This window comes from Linepithema humile, chromosome 6, assembly GCF_040581485.1.
Source record: "Linepithema humile isolate Giens D197 chromosome 6, Lhum_UNIL_v1.0, whole genome shotgun sequence".
In the NCBI taxonomy this organism is placed as follows: Eukaryota; Metazoa; Arthropoda; class Insecta; order Hymenoptera; family Formicidae; genus Linepithema; species Linepithema humile.
Genome location: NC_090133.1, coordinates 91,001 through 110,479, shown reverse-complemented (window position 1 = coordinate 110,479; position 19,479 = coordinate 91,001). Strand labels below are relative to the sequence as shown.

The 19,479-nt window shown below is 62.7% G+C and overlaps 1 protein-coding gene across 9 annotated transcripts in view; it reads left to right on the top strand.

Moving 5' to 3' along the window:
- The window catches only part of LOC137000480 (uncharacterized), a 62,124-nt gene that overhangs the window by 22,296 nt on the left and 20,349 nt on the right, over positions 1-19,479 (top strand). For 3 of the 9 annotated variants that reach the window (XR_010890703.1, XM_067357071.1, XM_067357074.1), the window contains exon 2: positions 13,085-13,169. The gene's annotated coding sequence lies outside the window, so the exon portion shown is untranslated. Of the gene's footprint in view, positions 1-2,880; positions 3,920-5,621; positions 7,818-11,970; positions 14,372-19,479 lie in introns of those variants that run through there. The other 6 variants (XR_010890704.1, XR_010890702.1, XM_067357076.1 and 3 more) reach the window with 6 other exon arrangements.

Below are 19,479 nucleotides of genomic sequence, written 5' to 3'. Positions count from 1 at the left end.
GCCGGTGTATGCACTGTTGCATACACGGGCTACGAGGGTGGAACAACCTCTATAAAAAGACCCGGGCAGGACGGGCTCGATAGTTCTGGTCGACAACCGTCCTAGTGGAAGGAAAACCACGATAAAAAACCCGGAGAAGAAAACTCTGTTAAAAAATTACAATTTATGATAAAAATAATGACGACAGAGAGGACCTTTGTACCGCCTCAGGGGAGTCGGACCCCCAGAGGCCGGCGAGGGGGGTATCCAGTCCCGGTGCCCCCCCTGTCGTCATCATTCGACGGGCTGTTCAGGGCGTGCCACGCGGGCGCCCTGAACAACATGGCTACCGCGGATGGAGAACTGTGGGCAGAAGCCCACAGACTTTTGAGGGTCCTCCTCGTGGTGATCGAGGAGATCCGCGGAGGGCGCACAGAAGTGCCGCAGGGAGGGGGTGGAAATCCCGGAGGGAGGGGTACTAAGCCCCCCTCCTCCAAAACGGTGGGGGTGTCTGCGCCTGGCAAAGTTGATGCCTGGACGCAGACACGGAGGAAGGGGGGGCTGCAGCCCGTCCGTCAGGAGGAGAAAGGGGGGAAGGGTGATTCCACCCTCCCCCCTCGATGTTTCAAGTGCCTCCGCAGGGGGCACGAAAGATGGAGGTGCCCCTCAGCGGTGGAGCGTAGCGGTTGCTGCCTCCACTGCGGGGGAGCTGAGCACATGGCCCGGGCATGCTCGCAACGAAGGGCGAGCTGCCCGGCCTGTGCGGAGGAGGGCAGGAGTGCGGCCCACCGAATAGGTGGTCGCAGCTGCCCGGTCGTCCCACCTAGAGTGGGACGAAGGAAAAGGAGAGGAAGAGGGGCGAGGGGAGGACCAGCCCCCTCATCTGGGCCCCGAATTGGAGGAAACCAAGGGGGGGAAGCCACCGTACCCCCTGCGGTGCCCCCAAAGGGGGGGGATAAGGAGGATAAAGTCCTGGGGGACGGGGGAGAGGGAGGGGATGGTTCCATCCCTGTTGTCGCCCTTTCTCCCGATCTACCCCAGGCAATGGAGGTGGTTGGCGGGTGGGGGACGGTCCCCTGGGATGCCCCGGCGGGGGAGACCGGGGAGAGGCCGATTCCCGCACCTGTAAAGGAGGTAGCGGGGGATGGGAGTGGGGGGGTTACAGAGAGCCCCCCACTATGTCCCACCCCTGTGAGAAGAAGGAGGGAAGCCGGGGCTGGAGGTGGGAGGACCAGAAAAGACCTGGGCCCCATACCCGCCCCGGGAAATGAGGAAAGGGATCTGCCGGAGGGGGGGTGCTCTGGGCCCCCCCAAATGCAGGCGGAGGGATCGGGGGGGGAGGTCCCGGTGAAGCAGGTTCACGGGATCACTCCTCCCACCCCCCCCCCTCCCCAAGAGGGGAGGGAAGGATGGGGATTACAGCCCCCCCCGGCACTCTCGCCCCTCCCAGAAGGAGGGTGGCGAGGCGGGGGGGAAGGAGGGAATGGGTGGAGGGGTGAGCGAAGGCTCCCCTCCCGCCCAAGGAGGAGATATGGTGACGGAGCGCGAGGTGGGGGAGGCTGCCTCCCCTGCGGGGCGTCTCCCTCTGCGGAGTGGGGGCCGCAGGGAGAGGATCTGGTTCCCTGCCGGCGTCGCCTACAGGTGGAGGGATCCGAAAACGGGGAGGCCCCTCACTCGGAGGGAGAGGGAGGGGTCCCCCGACTCGGCCCCCCCCTCTGCCGAAAGGATGACGAGAGCGGTGCGGGCTCTCTGGAGGATCTATGAGGACCGGCATCCGGGCGAGTTGGTGTTCCATCGCCCGTCCCGGGAGGCCGGTTGGTGGTCGATGGAGGCTGGGTACTCTGGCCCTGACCACGAGGAAGGGGTCAGAGAACTGGAGAGGATAGGCGAGAGGCTGGCGGAGGAGTTCCCGCTCTGGAAGCTTTCCTCGGAAAGGATGTTCAGGACTCCTCCGTAGCCAAGCCTAATCGCCCGAACCCCTACTGTTGGAGGGGTCGGATGTTCGGCCGGTGGGGGGAGGGGAGATGTCGGGGGGTGTCCGACTACTCCTTCCCACTAGGCGGTAAATAGGTGGGTGTGGCGCGGGGGGGGCCCCTCCCCTTGCCACACAACGGACGACGGGACGGGGACAAAACCCCGCCCGCTTTGAGGAGGGTGGGGGTGGATGAGGGCTTGCCCTACCCTTCCCCACTGGTGAGTAGAGAGGGGGGGGCATTATGCCCCCCGATTTGGAAAAAGAGCAAAAAGGGGGGGGTGGGGGGAATTCCCCTGCCCCTCACCATTGCGCCATTTGAGGAGTGGGTTCCCTCCTCCGGAAGGCGGGTTAAGGCGCTTGCGTTTCCCCGACCGTAAGGCCGGAGGTGGTGAGCCACAATGGTTCAAGGTCCCTCCAGGCCCGGCCTGACTTAGGTAGGGCATCACACGGGCCTGGGAGTGAGACCAATGGGTCGTCAGGTTTGACCGAACCCAAAGATTCTGGCCCCCTGCGGGCGGCTATGGCGCGGCGTATGGACGCGGGCCGCCCGCAGCGTGGACCACCGGGTCTCGGCCCGGAATTGGAGTAGCACCGAGGGGGGGGGAGAACTTTAGTTCTCCCCACACTAAGTTTTTCTTATGCCGGGAAACCGGCATGCCGGGGGGGATGGCTGGATGTATGCGTTTGCGGTTCCCAGCCTCCCCCCATAACGGCCGCTGACGGCAAATCAACGGGGGTGGGGTTTAGTTGGTAGGCGTCCGGGGGAACTGGTGGTGTTGCAGACCACCCCTCCGGACGAATCCAACACTACCCTCTGGCAGGGATATTCCCATTGCACGCCAGAGGGTGTCTTTGGAAGATTCCCCACCCCCGGGGAGGGGCCTGCCCCTCCCAGAAAAAAAAAAAAAAAAAAAAGGTTAGGTTAGGTTCCCCTTCGTCGTGCGCCACCTTGTCGTGGTGAAGGGGCTCACCATGGGGCGGCTCGCTGGAGTCGTCTTGTGGTGCTAAGAGCGCACAGTTCCCTCGCTGGAGGGAACAAGAGGAGCCCAGCGACTCCTTAGGGACTTGTCCCAATCGCTGGTAGGGGTTGGCGGCCCTGACTTCAATCGCCCGGATGCCTGGATCCGTTAGGAGTGTTATTCACTCCACCGGGATAGAGGAGTAAACCTCGAGAAAAAATCCGGGGCCTGACCAGCCTCGTTAGCACGCCGGTGTTCCGGCATAACGGTCGAGCCCCCCATGGCACGTGGGGGGGCGTGGTGACTCATACCGTAACCCCAGTTAATGGGGCCGGGGGCCGGTGCTAGCTTTGCTAGGACGGGCCGCGAGGGTGGTAAAACCTCTATAAAAAGACCCGGGCAGGCCGAGCTCGTTAGCCCTGTGTGGGCAGTTGGCCTAGGAGAAGGAAAACTCCGATATCAAACCATTGGTGGATGGGGGGGAGGTGCGTAAGCTCTCCCCCCCAGTCGTTCCCGGACGCTGCGTGCTCGGCCGGGGGTCGTCCCTCCCCGTGCCTCGCATTCATTCACACACACATACATCACACGCACACACTTGGCCCCCGTACTGTCTGGGCGCCTTCGCTGATGCGAAGCTGCTCGGAAGTCGGGGGCCACGCATGCATTCGGCGGGGGGCGCCCACGCATTGTAGCATCAGCGATGCGTGGGATGCCGTTTCCCGTCCTGCATATACACACACATTCATTCATTAATCACGCACACGCATACATCACACGCGCACACATACACTTTCATTCATGCTCATTCACGCCCGCCCGGGTGGGGACCTGTGGTCCGTTTACGGGCCGGCATGTGGTGGTGAGGGTGGCGGCGGCCGCGTCGGGACGCGTTCCTCGGGGGAATCCGCATTCCATTGCTGGAACGGAGCTCCTTCCGGGGGCGCGCTTTCGGGGCGTGCCGCCGCGCGTGAGCCGCCGCATGTCGGGCTTCATGCGGGCGGGTGGGCGGGGGGGGTTCTCCCTCCGGCTGGTCGGTTGCGTGCGCCGAGCGGGCCAGTCGCTTTTTGGGGGTCCGTGAGGCGTGCGCGCCGATTTGTGTGCTGAGTCCGGGACGACAAGGATGGTGTCTCAAGCCAAGGTGGAAGGTATCGTGCCGAAGGCTGAATGACCACAGAGACGTTAAAAATGTGTGGTCCGAACGATCCCTGTGGGTGAGTTGCGCAACCCCACAGTACATAAGTCGCAGCATACCGTAACCCCAAGTCTGGGGCCGGGGGCCGGTGTATGCACTGTTGCATACGCGGGCTACGAGGGTGGAACAACCTCTATAAAAAGACCCGGGCAGGACGGGCTCGATAGTTCTGGTCGACAACCGTCCTAGTGGAAGGAAAACCACGATAAAAAACCCGGAGATGACAACTCTGTTAACAAAACACAATTATGGGAAAACTATGACGACAGGAGGAACACGTTTACCGCCTCAGGGGATTCGGACCCCCAGGGGCCGGCGAGGGGGGTATACCGGCTCGGTGCCCCCCCTGTCGTCATCGTGCGACGAGCTATCCAGGGCGTGCCACGCGGGCGCCCTGGATCTGATGGCTACCGCGGAGGGTTACCTGTGGGAGAAAGCCCACAGGCTTCTAAGGGATCTCCTCGTCGTAATCGAGGAGATCCGTCGAGGACGCACCAATGTGCATAGGGTAGAGGGGGGATTCTCCGGAGGGGGAGGTGTCATGCCTCCGGCCTCCAAAACAGAGAGGGTGGCTGCGCCAGGCAAATCCGAGGCCTGGACGCAGACACGGAGGAATGGGGGACTACGGCCCGCCCGTCAGGAGGAAAAAGGGGGGAAAGGTGATCCCACCCTCCCCCCTCGATGCTTTAAGTGCCTGCGGAGGGGGCACGAAAGGTGGAGGTGCCCCTCAGCGGTGGAGCGTAGCGGCTGCTGCCTCCACTGCGGGGGCACCGAGCACATGGCCCGGGCATGCTCGCAACGTAAGGCGAGCTGCCCGGCCTGTGCGGAGGAGGGCAGGAGTGCGGCCCACCGTATAGGTGGCCGCAGCTGCCCGGTCGTCCCACCTAAGGTGGGACGAAGGAAAAGGGGAGGAAAAGGGGCGAGGGGAGGACCAGCCCCCTCATCTGGGACCCTGATTGGAGGAAACCGGGGGGGGGGAAAGACCGTACCCCCCGCGGCGCCCCCAAGTGGGGATGTAGGGAAGGAGGAGGAAGTCCTGGGGGGCGGGGGAAAGGGTGGGGATGTACTTATCCCCGTTATTGCCCTCTCTCCTGACCCACCACAGGCAATGGAGGTGGAGGATGGGTGGGGGACGGTCCCCTGGGACGCTCCGGCGAAGGAGGCCGGGGAGATGCTGATCCCTCCACCCGTAAAGGAGGTGGCGGGGGATGGGGGGGGGGGGGTTACTGAGAGCCTCCCACTCTGCCCCACCCCTGTGAGAAGGATGGAGGTAGCCGGGGCTGGGGGTGGGAGGGCCAAGAAAGACCCGGGCCCCATCTCCGCCCCGGGGAAAGAGGGACATCTGCCTGTGGGGGAGAGCTCTGGGCCCCCCCAAATGCAGGCAGAAGGATCGGGGGGGGAGGTCCCTGTGAAGCAAGTTCACGGGATTACTCCTCCCACCCCTCCCCTCCCCAAGAAGGGAAGGGGGGACGGACGTATTGGCCCCCCCCAGCCCCCTCAACCCTCTCGGGAGGGGGAGGGTGGCGGGGTGGTGGTAAGGGAGGAGACAGGGGATGGGGAGAAGGGGGCCACTGGGGGCCCTTCGCTCTGCTCCACCCCTGCACGGAAGATGGAAGCCGGGGTTGGGGGTGGGGGGTCCAGGAGAAGTCTGGGTCCCATCCCCACCCCGGGGAAGGAGGGAAAGGGTCAGCCTGATGGGGGGAGCTCTAGGCCCCCCCCAATTCGGGCAGAGGACTTGAGGAGGGGGGGGATGGAGCTGGTCCCGGGGGTGAGGAGAATAGATGGGGCCGCTCCTCCCACCCCTCCCCTTCCCAAGAAGGGAGGAAAGGATGGGTGTACTAGCCCCCCCCAGCCCACTCAACCCTCTCAGAGAGAGGGAGGTGACGGGGTAGTGGCGAAGGAAGGAATGAGTGGGAGGGTGAGCGAGGGCTCTCCTCCCGCTCTGGGTGAAGGGGGGCTCCCCCAACCAAAGGCGGAGGAGCGGAAGAGCGGAGAGGGGGGATTGGTTCCTGCCAAGAAAGTGCATGGGGCCACTCCTCCCTCCCCCCATCTCCCCAAAAAGGGAGGGATGGATGGAGGGATGACTGGAAGGAGAGTGGAGGACCCACCTCCCATCCAGAAGGAGGGCGGCGATCTGGAGGGAGCAAAGGAGTTTGGGAGAACTGCCCCCCCGGTAAGTGATGTTCCTCGGCAAGGGGAGGACCGCGAAAGGGAAGGCCTCCCGTCCGGGGTCCTCCTCAGGTGGAGGAGCATCATCACAGCTGCGGATTGGGGGCGGGAGGATGTTCCATTCCCCCCGGCCCGTGAAGATGTGGTGAGGCGGATGCGGTGGGGTTGGGAAGCCCATGGTGGATCGCTGCGCAGCGTCCGCTTCGGGGGCTCCTTCATGTCCCAATGCGGGACAGAGAGGAGGATGGAGGTGGGGCACTCCGGTCCCAACCAGGTGGAGGGGGTCGGAGTGCTGAAAAGAGTGGCCGAGGAGGCTGCACTTCAGTATCCGCACTGGAGGCTCATTGCGGAGACGCAGTTCGTCCCGAGGAGGCCCCGGATGATGGAACCGCAGCCCCCAAAACCGGCTAAACCTCCCCCACCCTTGGGGGAGGCGTCGAGGTTCCTGATGGATGGCCTGGGGGAGGACATGGATGAAATCCATGAGTCACGTCCTCCCCCCGGAGAGGCCAGACAGGGGAAAAAGAAGAAGAAGAAGAGGGGGGGCGGGAGGAGAGAGTAACTTCATCCTCCCTCCTTAGCCCCCCTATCCCCTCCTTAAAGGGGAGGGGAAGTGAGGATTGCCCCGGGGGGGGAGTGTCAGACGGGATTCCGCCGGCTCCCCCCCGATGGGCAGATGAGTCGGGGGGCATTATGCCCCCCAATCGAGGAGAAGAGCGAGGGGGGGGGTGGGGGCTTGCCCCTGCCCCTTACCATCGCTCCATCTGAGGAGTGGGCTCCCTCCTTCGGGGGGCGGGATAGGGCGCCTCGCGCCCCCCGCCTCAGATTCGGAGGAGGTGCGAGCCAGAAAAGGTTTCAGGGGGGGCATTGAGCCCCCCAGTACAGAAGTCGGGCGTGGGGGGGGTGGGGGCGTGCCCCTGCCACACATCATCGCCCCAATTGTGGAGTGGGCTCCCTCCCCGGACTGCGGGAGCTACGCGTTTGACGCCTCCCGCACATAAGTCCGGAGGAGGTGAGCTGTATATGGTCTAGGTCCCCCCAGGCCCGGCCTGACCCAGGTCGGGCATTACACGGGCCTGGGTGTGAGACCAACGGGTCGGCCATCTCGACCGACCCGAAGATTCTGGTCCCCTGCGGGCGGTTATGGCGCGGCATAAGGACGCGGGCCGCCCGCAGTGTGGACCGCCGGGCCCCGGCCCGGAGTGGAGCAGCGCAGAGGGGGGGGAGAACTTATGTTCTCCCCATGATTTTCTTGTGCCGGGAAACCGGCCCGTCAGGGGGGATGGCTGGATGTATGCGTTTGCGGTTCCCAGCCTCCCCCCATATGACTGCTGACGGCACATCAACGGGGGTGGGGTTTAGTTGGTAGGCGTCCGGGGGAGCAGTGGTGTCGCAGACCACTCCTCCGGACGAATCCAACACTACCCTCTGGCAGGGATTTCCCATTGCACGCCAGAGGGTGTCTTTTAGAAGATTCCCCACCCCCGGGGAGGGGCTTGCCCCTCCCAGAAAAAAAAAAAAAAAAAAAAAAAGGTTAGGTTAGGTTAGGTTAGGTTAGGTTAGGTTAGGTTCCCCCTCGTCGTGCGCCACCTTGACGTGGTGAGGGGGCTCACCCGTGCCACTTGGTCGCTGGTGGCGCGGGTGCTAAGAGCGCGCGTTTCCCTCTGCGGGGATGGTGGGAGCACACGCTTCCCCAATAGGGGGAAAGGGGGTCCGGCGACCTCCCAAGGGTTTTTGCCCGATTCGCCGGTAGGGGTTGGCGGCCCTGACTTCAATCGCCCGGAGGCCCGGATCCGTTAGGAGTGTTATTCACTCCACCGGGATAGAGGAGTAAACCTCGAGAAAAAATCCGGGGCCTGACCAGCCTCGTTAGCACGCCGATGTTTCGGCATAACGGTCGAGCCCCCCATGGCACGTGGGGGGGCGTGGCGACTCACACCGTAACCCCAGTTAATGGGGCCGGGGGCCGGTGCTAGCTTAGCTAGGACGGGCCGCGAGGGTGGTAAAACCTCTATAAAAAGACCCGGGCAGGCCGAGCTCGTTAGCCCTGTGTGGGCAGTCGGCCTAGGAGAAGGAAAACTCCGATATCAAACCATTGGAGGATGGGGGGGAGGTGCGCAAGCTCTCCCCCCCAGTCGTTCCCGGACTTTGCATACTCGGCCGGGGGTCGTCCCTCCCCGTGCCTCGCATTCATTCATACACACATACATCACACGCACACACTTGGCCCCCGTACTTTCTGGGCGACTTCGCTGCAGCGAAGATGCTTGGAAGTCGGGGGTCACGCATGCATCGGCGGGGGGCACCCGTGCATCGAGGTGATGCATGGGTTGCCATCTCCCGCAGTGCATACACATACATACACTCATTCACCATCACACACTTTCACATTCATTCCTCACACTTACACGCACTCATTTTCATTCACGCCCGCCCGGGTGGGGGCCTTTGGCCCACTTGTGGGCTGGCATGTGGTGGTGAGGGTGTCGGCGGCCGTGTCGGGACGCGTTCCTCGGGGGAATCCGCATTCCACTGCGGGACCGGAGCTCCTTCCGGGGACGCGCTTTCGGGGCGTGCCGCCGCGCGTGAGCCGGCGCATGTCGGGCTTCACGCGGGCGGGTGGGCGGGGGGGGTTCTCCCTCCGGCTGGTCGTTTGCGTGCGCCGAGCGGGCCAGTCGCTTTTCGGGGGTCCGTGAGGCGTGCGCGCCGATTCGTGTGTGTGAGTCCGGGACGACGAGGATGGTGTCTCAAGCCAAGGTGGAAGGTATCGTGCCGAAGGCTGAATGGCCACAGAGACGTTAAAAATGTGTGGTCCGAACGATCCCTGTGGGTGGGTTGCGCAACCCCACAGTACATAAGTCGCAGTATACCGTAACCCCAAGTCTGGGGCCGGGGGCCGGTGTATGCACTGTTGCATACACGGGCTACGAGGGTGGAACAACCTCTATAAAAAGACCCGGGCAGGACGGGCTCGATAGTTCTGGTCGACAACCGTCCTAGTGGAAGGAAAACCACGATAAAAAACCCGGAGATGACAACTCTGTTAACAAAACACAACTATGGAAAAACTATGACGACAGGAGGAACACGTTTACCGCCTCAGGGGATTCGGACCCCCAGGGGCCGGCGAGGGGGGTATACCGGCTCGGTGCCCCCCCTGTCGTCATCGTGCGACGAGCTATCCAGGGCGTGCCACGCGGGCGCCCTGGATCTGATGGCTACCGCGGAGGGTTACCTGTGGGAGAAAGCCCACAGGCTTCTAAGGGATCTCCTCGTCGTAATCGAGGAGATCCGTCGAGGACGCACCAATGTGCATAGGGAAGAGGGGGGATTCTCCGGAGGGGGAGGTGTCATGCCTCCGGCCTCCAAAACAGAGAGGGTGTCTGCGCCAGGCAAATCCGAGGCCTGGACGCAGACACGGAGGAATGGGGGACTACGGCCCGCCCGTCAGGAGGAAAAAGGGGGGAAAGGTGATCCCACCCTCCCCCCTCGATGCTTTAAGTGCCTGCGGAGGGGGCACGAAAGGTGGAGGTGCCCCTCAGCGGTGGAGCGCAGCGGTTGCTGCCTCCACTGCGGGGGCGCTGAGCACATGGCCCGGGCATGCTCGCAACGTAAGGCGAGCTGTCCGGCCTGTGCGGAGGAGGGCAGGAGTGCGGCTCACCGAATAGGTGGCCGCAGCTGCCCGGTCGTCCCACCTAGAGTGGGACGAAGGAAAAGGGGAGGAAGAGGGGCGAGGGGGAGACCAGCCCCCTCATCTGTGCCCCTGATTGGAGGAAACCGAGGGGGGAAAACCGTCGTACCCCCCGCGGTGCCCCCAATGGGGGGAGATAAGGAGGATAAAGCCCTGGGGGGCGGGGGGAGGGGGGGCTATGGTCCTATCCCCAGTGTTGCCCTTTCTCCCGATCCACCCCAGGCAATGGAGGTGGATGACGGGTGGGGGACGGTCCCCTGGGGCGCTCCGGCGAAGGAGGCCGGGGAGAGGCCGATTCCCTCACCCGTAAAGGAAGTGGCGGGGGTTGGGGGGAAGGGGGTTACGGAGGGCCTCCCACTCTGCCCCACCCCTGTGAGAGGGATGGATGTAGCCGGGGCTGGAGGTGGGAGGGCCAGGAAAGACCTGGGCCCCATCTCCGCCCCGGGAAAGGAGGGAAGGGACCTGCCTGTGGGGGAGAGCTCTGGGCCCCCCCAAATGCAGGCAGAAGGACCGGGGGGGGAGGTCCCTGTGAAGCAAGTTCACGGGATTACTCCTCCCACCCCTCCCCTCCCCAAGAAGGGAAGGGGGGACGGACGTACTGGCCCCCCCCAGCCCCCTCAACCCTCTCAGGAGGGGGAGGGTGGCGGGGTGGTGGTAAGGGAAGAGACAGGGGATGGGGAGAAAGGGGCCACTGGGGGCCCTCCGCTCTTCCCCACCCCTGCACGGAGGACGGAAGCCGGGGTTGGGGGTGGGGGGGCCAAGAGAGGCCGGGGTCCCATCCCCACCCTGGGGAAGGAGGGAAAGGGTCAGCCTGATGGGGGGAGCTCGGGGCCCCTCCCAATTCGGGCAAAGGACTTGAGGAAAGGGGGGATGGAGCTGGTCCCGGTGGTGAGGAGAATAGATGGGGCCGCTCCTCCCACCCCTCCCCTCCCCAAGGAGGGAAGAGAGGAGGGGGGTAACAGCCCCGCCCAACCCCTCCGGAAGGAGGGGACTGTGGGGAGGAGTGAGGGGCCGAAGGGAGAGGCCGGGAGGGAGGGTAAATGCCCACCCTCTAACAGAGGAGGGAAAATGGGGGTGGAGGCGAAGGATGTAGGGGTCGCCTCCCCCCAGGATGAAGGTGGCCCACCGCCGGGGGATGCGCATGGGGAGCGGTGTGACTGTGGGGACTGCACCGTCCCCAGAGTTGTCATCTTCCGGTGGAGGGGAAAAAGGAGGGGGAGTTCCGGATCGGGGGGGGGGGCGGAGTGCCCCCCTCCATCCTTTCGGGAGTTCCGGAAGAGGTTGCGGTTGATGTGGGGCGAGGCTGGCCTCGACGCCGACCACATCAACCAGGGGCGTCTAAACCCGGGATGGGTGGACCCCGTAGTGGATGTGTGGTACTCCGGTCCCAACAATAGGGAGGGGACCGGAGTGCTAAAGAGATGGGCCGCGGAGACGGCCCAGGCATTTCCGCACTGGGGAATCACGGCGGAGTTAATGCCGCCGGGATATGAACCGGTGCCCCTGCGGCCGCCTCCAAAAGCGGCAAGTGGCTCCCCTTCCCCAGGATCGGGGGAAAGTGGAGGGGGAGGGAGGATCGAGAGGGGGGGGGCGAGAGTTAAGAAGGAGGGGGGGTCCCCCCCTTCTCCCGCCCACCAACCCTCCTCTCGCGGAGGTGGAGTCGCGGGAACAATGCCCGGCGACTCCAGGACAGTCCCCGGCGACGGCAGCACCACCCCCCCCAATAGTGGGGGAAAATAAGGGCGGTGAGGGGAGGAAGGATGCAGAGGGGTGGGGGGATTAGGGGATATGCCCTTTTCCCGGTACCTCACCCCTCCTGCGTTCGCTTTAGAGGAGTAAAGAGGGGGGTGCAATCAATGACCCCCCCTCTCGTGGAGAGTGGCGGGGGGGACTGCCGCGGTGCTGCTGCCCCGGCCCCCCATCCTCGGCTCCTCGCAGCAGGGGCTCCCGCCCCCCGGGAAGTGGGATGTGCTCGCCGGGGGATCGTCGTTTGGGTCCTGGAGCCCAACGCGCGGCCTGTGCGGCGGTCCCGGTAAACCCGGTGGAGCCCCACGTGCGGCCCCGGGGTGAGGCGGGGCTGGAGCTAGAATGGGGGGCCCGGCCTGGGGGGGCGGGGTGGCGGACGGGCGGTCGGCCCCCCCCTTGCCACGTAATGGAGGACAGGACGGGGACAAAACCCCGCCCGCCTTGAGGAGGTTGGGGGGGATGAGGGCCTGCCCTCTTCTCACCCCTACTGGTGAGTTTAAAGGGGGCATTATGCCCCCCGATTTAGGAAAAGAGCGAAGGGGTGGGGGGTGGGGGCTAGCCCCTGCCCCTCACCACCGCTCCATGTGAGGAGTGGGCTCCCTCCTCCGGAGGGCGGGTTAAGGCGCTTTACGCCTCCCGCCGGAGGAAGAGTGAGCCACCAAAGGTTTTTTTTTTAGGGGGGGCAATGAGCCCCCCAACACAGGAGCTGAGCGAGAGAGGGGTAGGGGCGTGCCCCTGCCCCACATCACCGCTCGATTCTCGGTGTGGGCTCCCTCCTCCGGACGGTGGGAATATGTGCCTAGGCGCTCCCACCACAAAGCCCGGAGGAAGTGTGAGCCACTAACTATTAGGTCCCCCCAGGCCCGGCCCGATCTAGGTCGGGCATCGTACGGGCCTGGGAGTGAGACCAACGGGTCGGCCGTTGCGACCGACCCAAAGATTCTGGTCCCCTGCGGGCGGTTATGGCGCGGCATAGGGACGCGGGCCGCCCGCAGAGTGGGCCGCCGGGCCCCGGCCCGGAGTGGAGCAGCGCAGAAAGGGGGGGGGAGAACTTATGTTCTCCCCATGATTTTGTGTGCCGGGAAACCGGCTCGTCAGGGGGGATGGCTGGATGTATGCGTTTGCGGTTCCCAGCCTCCCCCCATATGACTGCTGATGGCACATCAACGGGGGTGGGGTTTAGTTGGTAGGCGTCCGGGGGAGCAGTGGTGTCGCAGACCACTCCTCCGGACGAATCCAACACTACCCTCTGGCAGGGATTTTCCCATTGCACGCCAGAGGGTGTCTTTTAGAAGATTCCCCACCCCCGGGGAGGGGCTTGCCCCTCCCAGAACAAAAAAAAAAAAAAAAAAAAAAAAAAAAGGTTAGGTTAGGTTAGGTTAGGTTAGGTTAGGTTAGGTTAGGTTAGGTTAGGTTAGGTTAGGTTAGGTTAGGTTAGGTTAGGTTAGGTTAGGTTAGGTTCCCCTTCGTCGTGCGCCACCTTGTCGTGGTGAAGGGGCTCACCATGGGGCGGCTCGCTGGAGTCGTCTTGTGGTGCCAAGAGCGCACAGTTCCCTCGCTGGAGGGAACAAGAGGAGCCCAGCGACTCCTTAGGGACTTGTCCCAATCGCTGGTAGGAGACGGGGACTCTGACTTCAAACCCCCGGTGGCATGGCACCGTTAGGGGGAGATTTCTATCTCCCCTCCATGCACGGGCGGCCAGGCTCGTTAGCCCAGTGGGGCGGCTGGCCAGGGGGGTGCTCCCCCCGTGGTGGAGGCCTGTCTTGGCCGGGGCTGCTGCTCCGGCGGGACGGGTCTTTGGTGGGGTCACTTCGGTGGCCCCGTCTAAAGGGGTGGATGTGGGTGCCGGTCCTCCTTGTGTCTGGGGCCGACTCTTCCTCTTCCAATTCTGGGAGGGGAAAGGGTGCGGTCTGGCATGGGGGGGAAGCGGCGTCCCACAAGAACGACTCTCCCTCTCCGGCCAAACGGCTTGTGGACGTGGTCCATGAGTACGCGGTCGTGAAGGAGAGTGACGGGCCGTCGATGTCCCGGAACTCCCGGGCTCGTCGGGCTGGGCCATTCCGAGCCGCTCGGACATTTCCGAGGCAGGGTCGGATGGCGGGGGTGTAGCTGCTCGGGCCGCTCGGAATTATTCCGAGGCAGGGTCGAGCAGTGAGGACCGTTCACTTCCGGAGTGCGTCCCCGGTTTTTTACCGGTTCCGGAGTGTTCGGTCGAGGAGTGGGTTCGCTGGTCGCCACGGCGGGTAAGGCGTGGAGTGGGTCGCAACACTCCCCGCCCCAACCGTCCGTGGGGCCCCCCGCGTGGCTGCACCCACTGCGGTACCCGCATTGTCGGAGGTGCGGGACCCCCGAAAACCCCTGAGTAAAATCAGGGGCCAGTAAGGGGCTGGAGGCCAGTGCACCGGATGATTTTTCCCGGTGCCTGAGCCATATGTTGACCTCCCGGGGGAACTCGGGACGTAGAGGGCATGCCCGGTCAACGGAGCCGCAGTGGGTCGTGGGATAGAAATGAAAATGATGCCTTATATTAAAAACGTGAGCGATGGTGGGTATTGGAATCGGTGTCCCGAACTCGAGAGTATTCTTCTCTCGGTCGAGGCACAGATCTCCAATGTTGGGGGAGAGGAGATGTCGAGGACGTCTCCAGAGTCCAGTGCTCTATCTCAGGTCCTGAGAATGAGAGGGGGCGCGGATTCCGACGACGTGATGATGGTCGAAGAAATGAGTGGGAACCTGCCCCTCCCTCTTCAACCACATCAAAGACCTGGGCCCAGGTCTAGAAAAGGCACCCCTGCGGGTACCCCGGCTCCATCAAGGAACCCTTCCAGAGCCGGGTCTCCGAGGAGACTGCAGGGTAAATCAAGGACAGGGTCGGAGGAAAGCCTCCTACAGGGGGTTCGTGCCCTTGTAGACTCCAGCCTTGATTATGAAATGGATGGCAATGAGACAACAGCCTCGTCTGCCTCCAGAGTCAGCAGACAGGAGACTGGGACCAAAAAAAGGCCTAGAAAATCACCGGAGTCCACTAATCTCCCGGGGTCCCCCTCCTCCGATGAAAAAAGGAGGAAAAAAAGGGAAAGGACGGAAAAGAGGATAAGGGCACAGGGTACCATATCCACTGATGAGGAGGATGAGGAGGACTTGAGGAGGCGCGCTAGGAAGGATGATCCTAGGGGGCGTCCTGCTTTAGATCCCTCACATGTGGGGCAATTCACTAAAAGAAAAATTAGGGAAACTGACATGAATAATGTCGAGAAAATGCACCAAAAAGTGGCGGAACAGGTGATGAACCCACATCATACGATCGACCAAACGACGTCGAAATATCTCAAACACGTCGGGAAGGTTAAAAGCAAAACCGCAGAATACAAGGACGCATCGACTCATGACATCTTGGATGACTTCAAAAAGAAAATAGAAGGCATCATTAAGGTGTCTGACATCTCAAAGGGGTTGAAGGGGGACCTATCCGGGCTCCTCAAGACGGCGGCCTCCTCTTTCGAGGCGGGGGTTGCAATATTGGCAGAAAGAGCGGAAACGGGCTATTATAGCCCCGTTGCGGGCAGAGCCCCCCCCTCCGCAAACACAGAATTGGAGGATATCCTGGAGGCAAATCGCCTCCTAAAAAAAGAGAATGATGACCTCCGTAGGGAGAAGGAGGAGAGGGAGAGAACCTCCCCTCCTCCTTCCCCCCCGAAAACAAGGATTAGAGCTGCGGCCGCAAAAATGGAAGAAGCGGAAGTGGCAACGGGGTTGGGGGAGGTGATGGAAATCATTCCAGAACCATCCCCCATAATAATCACCAGGGAGGAGTTGATAAATAATCCAGCATTCAGACCCCCTGTCCAGAATAAAGTGAAGAGGCTGGAGGACCCTGTCCTCCCGGTGATTACTAGCAACACCGTCCTCCCGGGCGACGGTCTTGCGGGAATTATCGCTAGGGAGGTGAAGAAACAGGTGGAGGAGTCTCTCTCCCGGGTGATGAGGGAGCTTCCCCAAATGTTGAGGGAGCTCTTGGGGGACAGGTTCCCCCCTCCCTCCTTGCCTAACCCTCCTCCCCCTGGACCCCCTGCCGGTGGGGGTCCACCCTCAACTAAGAGGGTGGCTCCCCCTGCGGCGGACTCCAGGGGAGGGGAGGGAAAGAAGGGGAGGGGGAAGGTGCCGGCGCGGTCCGCCGCTGTGCGACAGCCCACTGTCGGCCCTTCCCCCCCCCCTACAGGGGAAAAGAAAACCCCGGTTACAAAACCGAGGCAGCCAATTCCCCCTGGAGGAAGACCTGCTGTAACGAGCACTGCCATGACCCCGGGGCAGCAGCAACAACAGCAGGAAAACTCTCAACCTCTGTTTACAGAGGTGGTGAGAAGGAAGAAGAGGAAGGAGACCCCTCTCTCCTCTACAACTAAGGACGCAAAAGGGACAACAAAGACGGTGCCCAATACTGTCCCAAAATCCCCCCCCTCCCCGCCCAAATCGGGCCCTCAGGGAGATAAGGGAGGGAAAAAAAAGAAAAAGAAGAGGAAGGTGCCCAACACCGCAGCTATCTCCCTCACATGCCCAGTGGGGGAGTATACTGAGGTGTTACAAAAGGTCACCAGGGAGATCTCACTGAAGGAGATGGGGATCCCACCGACGAAAGCCGTACCTGGCCAAACCGGGGCGATGATCATACAGATCCCGGGCCCGGACGGACAGAAAAAGGCGGACATGCTGGCGCAAAAGATGCGCAGTATGTTCGTTGACAGACCCGAAGTGAGGATCAATCGCCCTCAAAAAATGGGCGAGGTCCGCATTCGGGATCTGCCACCGTCGACCACGGCGGAGGGTGTTGCTCAGGCCGTGGCGGAGGGGGGAGGGTGCTCCCCCACTGAAGTCAAGGTGGGGGAAATAAAGCCCTCTCCCATCCCTAGGGGCCTCAACACGGTCTGGGTTAAGTGCCCCCTCGGGGCGGCCAATAAGGTCGCCCAGGAGGGACAAGTAGTGGTCGACGGATTTTTCCGGGCCCGGGCTGAACTCTTGGAGGTGCGCCCCCTCCAATGTTACAGATGCATGGAGAGGGGCCATGTTAGGGCCATGTGCCCTAGCACAAATGTCGACCGCAGCGGTATTTGTTACCGCTGCGGAGAAAAGGGGCATGAGGCCCGGGGATGCACGGCGCAGGTCAATTGCGTCGTGTGTCGAGATGCGGGCCGTCCGGCCTCCCACCGAATGGGGGGGCCGGCATGCAAACCCCCCAAAGGGGGAAATAAGAAGAAGAAGGGGGGAGCTGCCATAATGGCACCCATCCCCCCTCCTAAAAACAAGGAGGTAATGACGACAGCGGCGAATTCGTCTACAGGGGGGAAACCAAATCCCCCCATGGAAGAAATGGAGGTGGACCCACCTCCAGCTGTCATAACAACGGCAGGCACGGGTGGCCTGGAGGAGGGACAGGTTAGTGGAAACTAACAATGTCCACGAAACTCCTCCAGGTCAACTTAAATCACGCCCGTCGAGCCCAAGATTTATTTCTGAAGGACCTAGACGGGCGTGATGCTGGTCTGGGAGTGGCGACGGAGCCGTATCAGGTGCAGGAATCCAATCCCAACTGGGTTTCGGCCTCGAACGGCTCCGTCGCCATCGTGAGGAGGAACTCCCCGCAATCCCCCCCCCTTACCCTTGTGGAACGGGGGGTGGGATTTGTCATTGCACGATGGGGAGCACTTTATGTGGTGGGGGTATATGCCCCACCAAAACGGCCCCACCCTGAGCTGAGAGAACAGCTGAGGGTGGTGGGGGATGGCATTCGCCGGTGCCTCCCCCACCCCGTCCTGGTGGCCGGGGACTTCAACTCCTGGTCAAGGGAGTGGGGTTCCCGGTTCACCAATACCAGGGGTGGGGCCGTGGTGGACTGGGCGGCGGGTCTCGGCCTCTTGTTATTGAACAGGGGGTCAGATAGCACCTGCATCCGCCCCCGGGGGGAGTCCATCGTCGACTTGACGTGGGCTTCCCCCCGGGCCGCGGACTTGGTGAGGTCATGGAGGGTGGCGGATCGGGAGACTCTCTCGGACCATCTATGTATAGAGATGGTCCTAACCGCCACCCCCCAAGAGGTGTTGGCCCGCCGCCGCCGTCAAAGGGGTGAGGGTCCCCCTAAAAGGTGGGCACTGGCCAGGATGGACCAGGACAAATTGCTGGCGGCGGCCCTGGTGGAGGCGTGGTCGGATTCTCCCGACCTCGTCGATGCCGGGGCCGAAGCCAGGGAGATCGGGGACATGGCTGAACGCATATGCGACATGGCCATGCCCCGATCAAAACCCGCCCCCCGTCGGGCCAAGTATTGGTGGAATGAGGAGATCGCGGGTCTGCGAAAGAAAGCGAACGCAGCAAGACGCGGTCTCCTCAGGGCCCGAAGACGGGTGGGCGGGGAGGATGAAAGCACTGTCGAGGCGTACGGGGAGTACCTAGCCGCAAGGTGCTCCCTAAGGACAGCCATCGGCAGGGCCAAAGCCAAGGCCTGGGAGGAGATGCTTGCGGAGCTTGACCGGGACCCTTGGGGGCGTCCGTACCGGCTGGTACTCAATAGACTGAGACCGGCGACGCCCCCAACCTCGGAGATGCTGGACCCCGGGTTCCTCGACCAGGTGGTGGGGAGTCTCTTTCCTTTAAGAGACGTCCACATCCCCCCTAGGGGGGATCCCCCCACTTGGACCGGGGACCTGGAGATATCAGAGAGGGAGCTATCCGAGGCGGCCAAGAGGCTGGGAGCTACTGGTAAGGCTCCCGGCCCGGACGGGGTTCCTGGCCGTGTTTGGGCCTTGGCTTTTGGCGTGGTGGGTGCTCGACTAAGGCGACTGTTCAATGAATGCCTTAGGTCGGGCACCTTCCCCTCCTTGTGGAAGGTGGCGAACCTTGTGCTACTTCGCAAGGAGGGGAAACCGGCGGAGCAACCTTCGGCTTACAGGCCGATTTGCCTGCTGGACGAAGTCGGCAAGTTATTCGAAAGAATCATTGCCGGCAGAATCGTCCAGCACCTGTCGCGGGATGGTCCCAATCTATCAGAGGACCAATTTGGGTTCCGGGAGGCCCGATCCACAACAGATGCAATTATGCATCTGCGGGCCCTCTCGGACCAAATTGTAGGGGAGGGAGATGTGGCGTTGGCAGTGTCGCTGGACATTGTCAACGCCTTCAACTCCCTCCCATGGGAATGTGTGGGGGGGGCCATGGAATTTCATGACCTTCCCCCATACATAAGGGAGGTCCTTTGGGACTATTTCCGTGACAGGACGCTCCAGTATAAAGACCAGCTGGAGCGTGTAAGCCGAAGGGAGGTCTGTTGCGGGGTTCCTCAGGGGTCGGTGTTGGGACCCCTATTATGGAACCTCGCATATGACAAAGTGCTCCGCACAGCTCTTCCCCCGGGCTGTCGTTTGCTATGTTATGCAGACGACACTCTGGTGGTAGCCCGGGGGGGGAGCTGGAGAGAAGCCCGGGACGCGGCGAATGCCGCCACCCGGGCAGTCGTACACTCGATACGAACAATGGGACTTGAGGTCGCCCCGCAGAAGACAGAAGCTCTGTACTTCTACAGCAGAGAATCGGGGCGACCCCCCCCCACCCAAATCTGGGTGGGGGAGGTACGTGTCCGGGTGGGGACCCAGATGAAATATCTGGGCCTCACCCTGGATGGACTTTGGGGGTTTGAGCAGCACTTTGCTGGGATAACCCCCAAAGCGGAAAGGATGGCGGCGGCATTAGGTCGCCTCCTTCCGAACCTGGGTGGACCGAG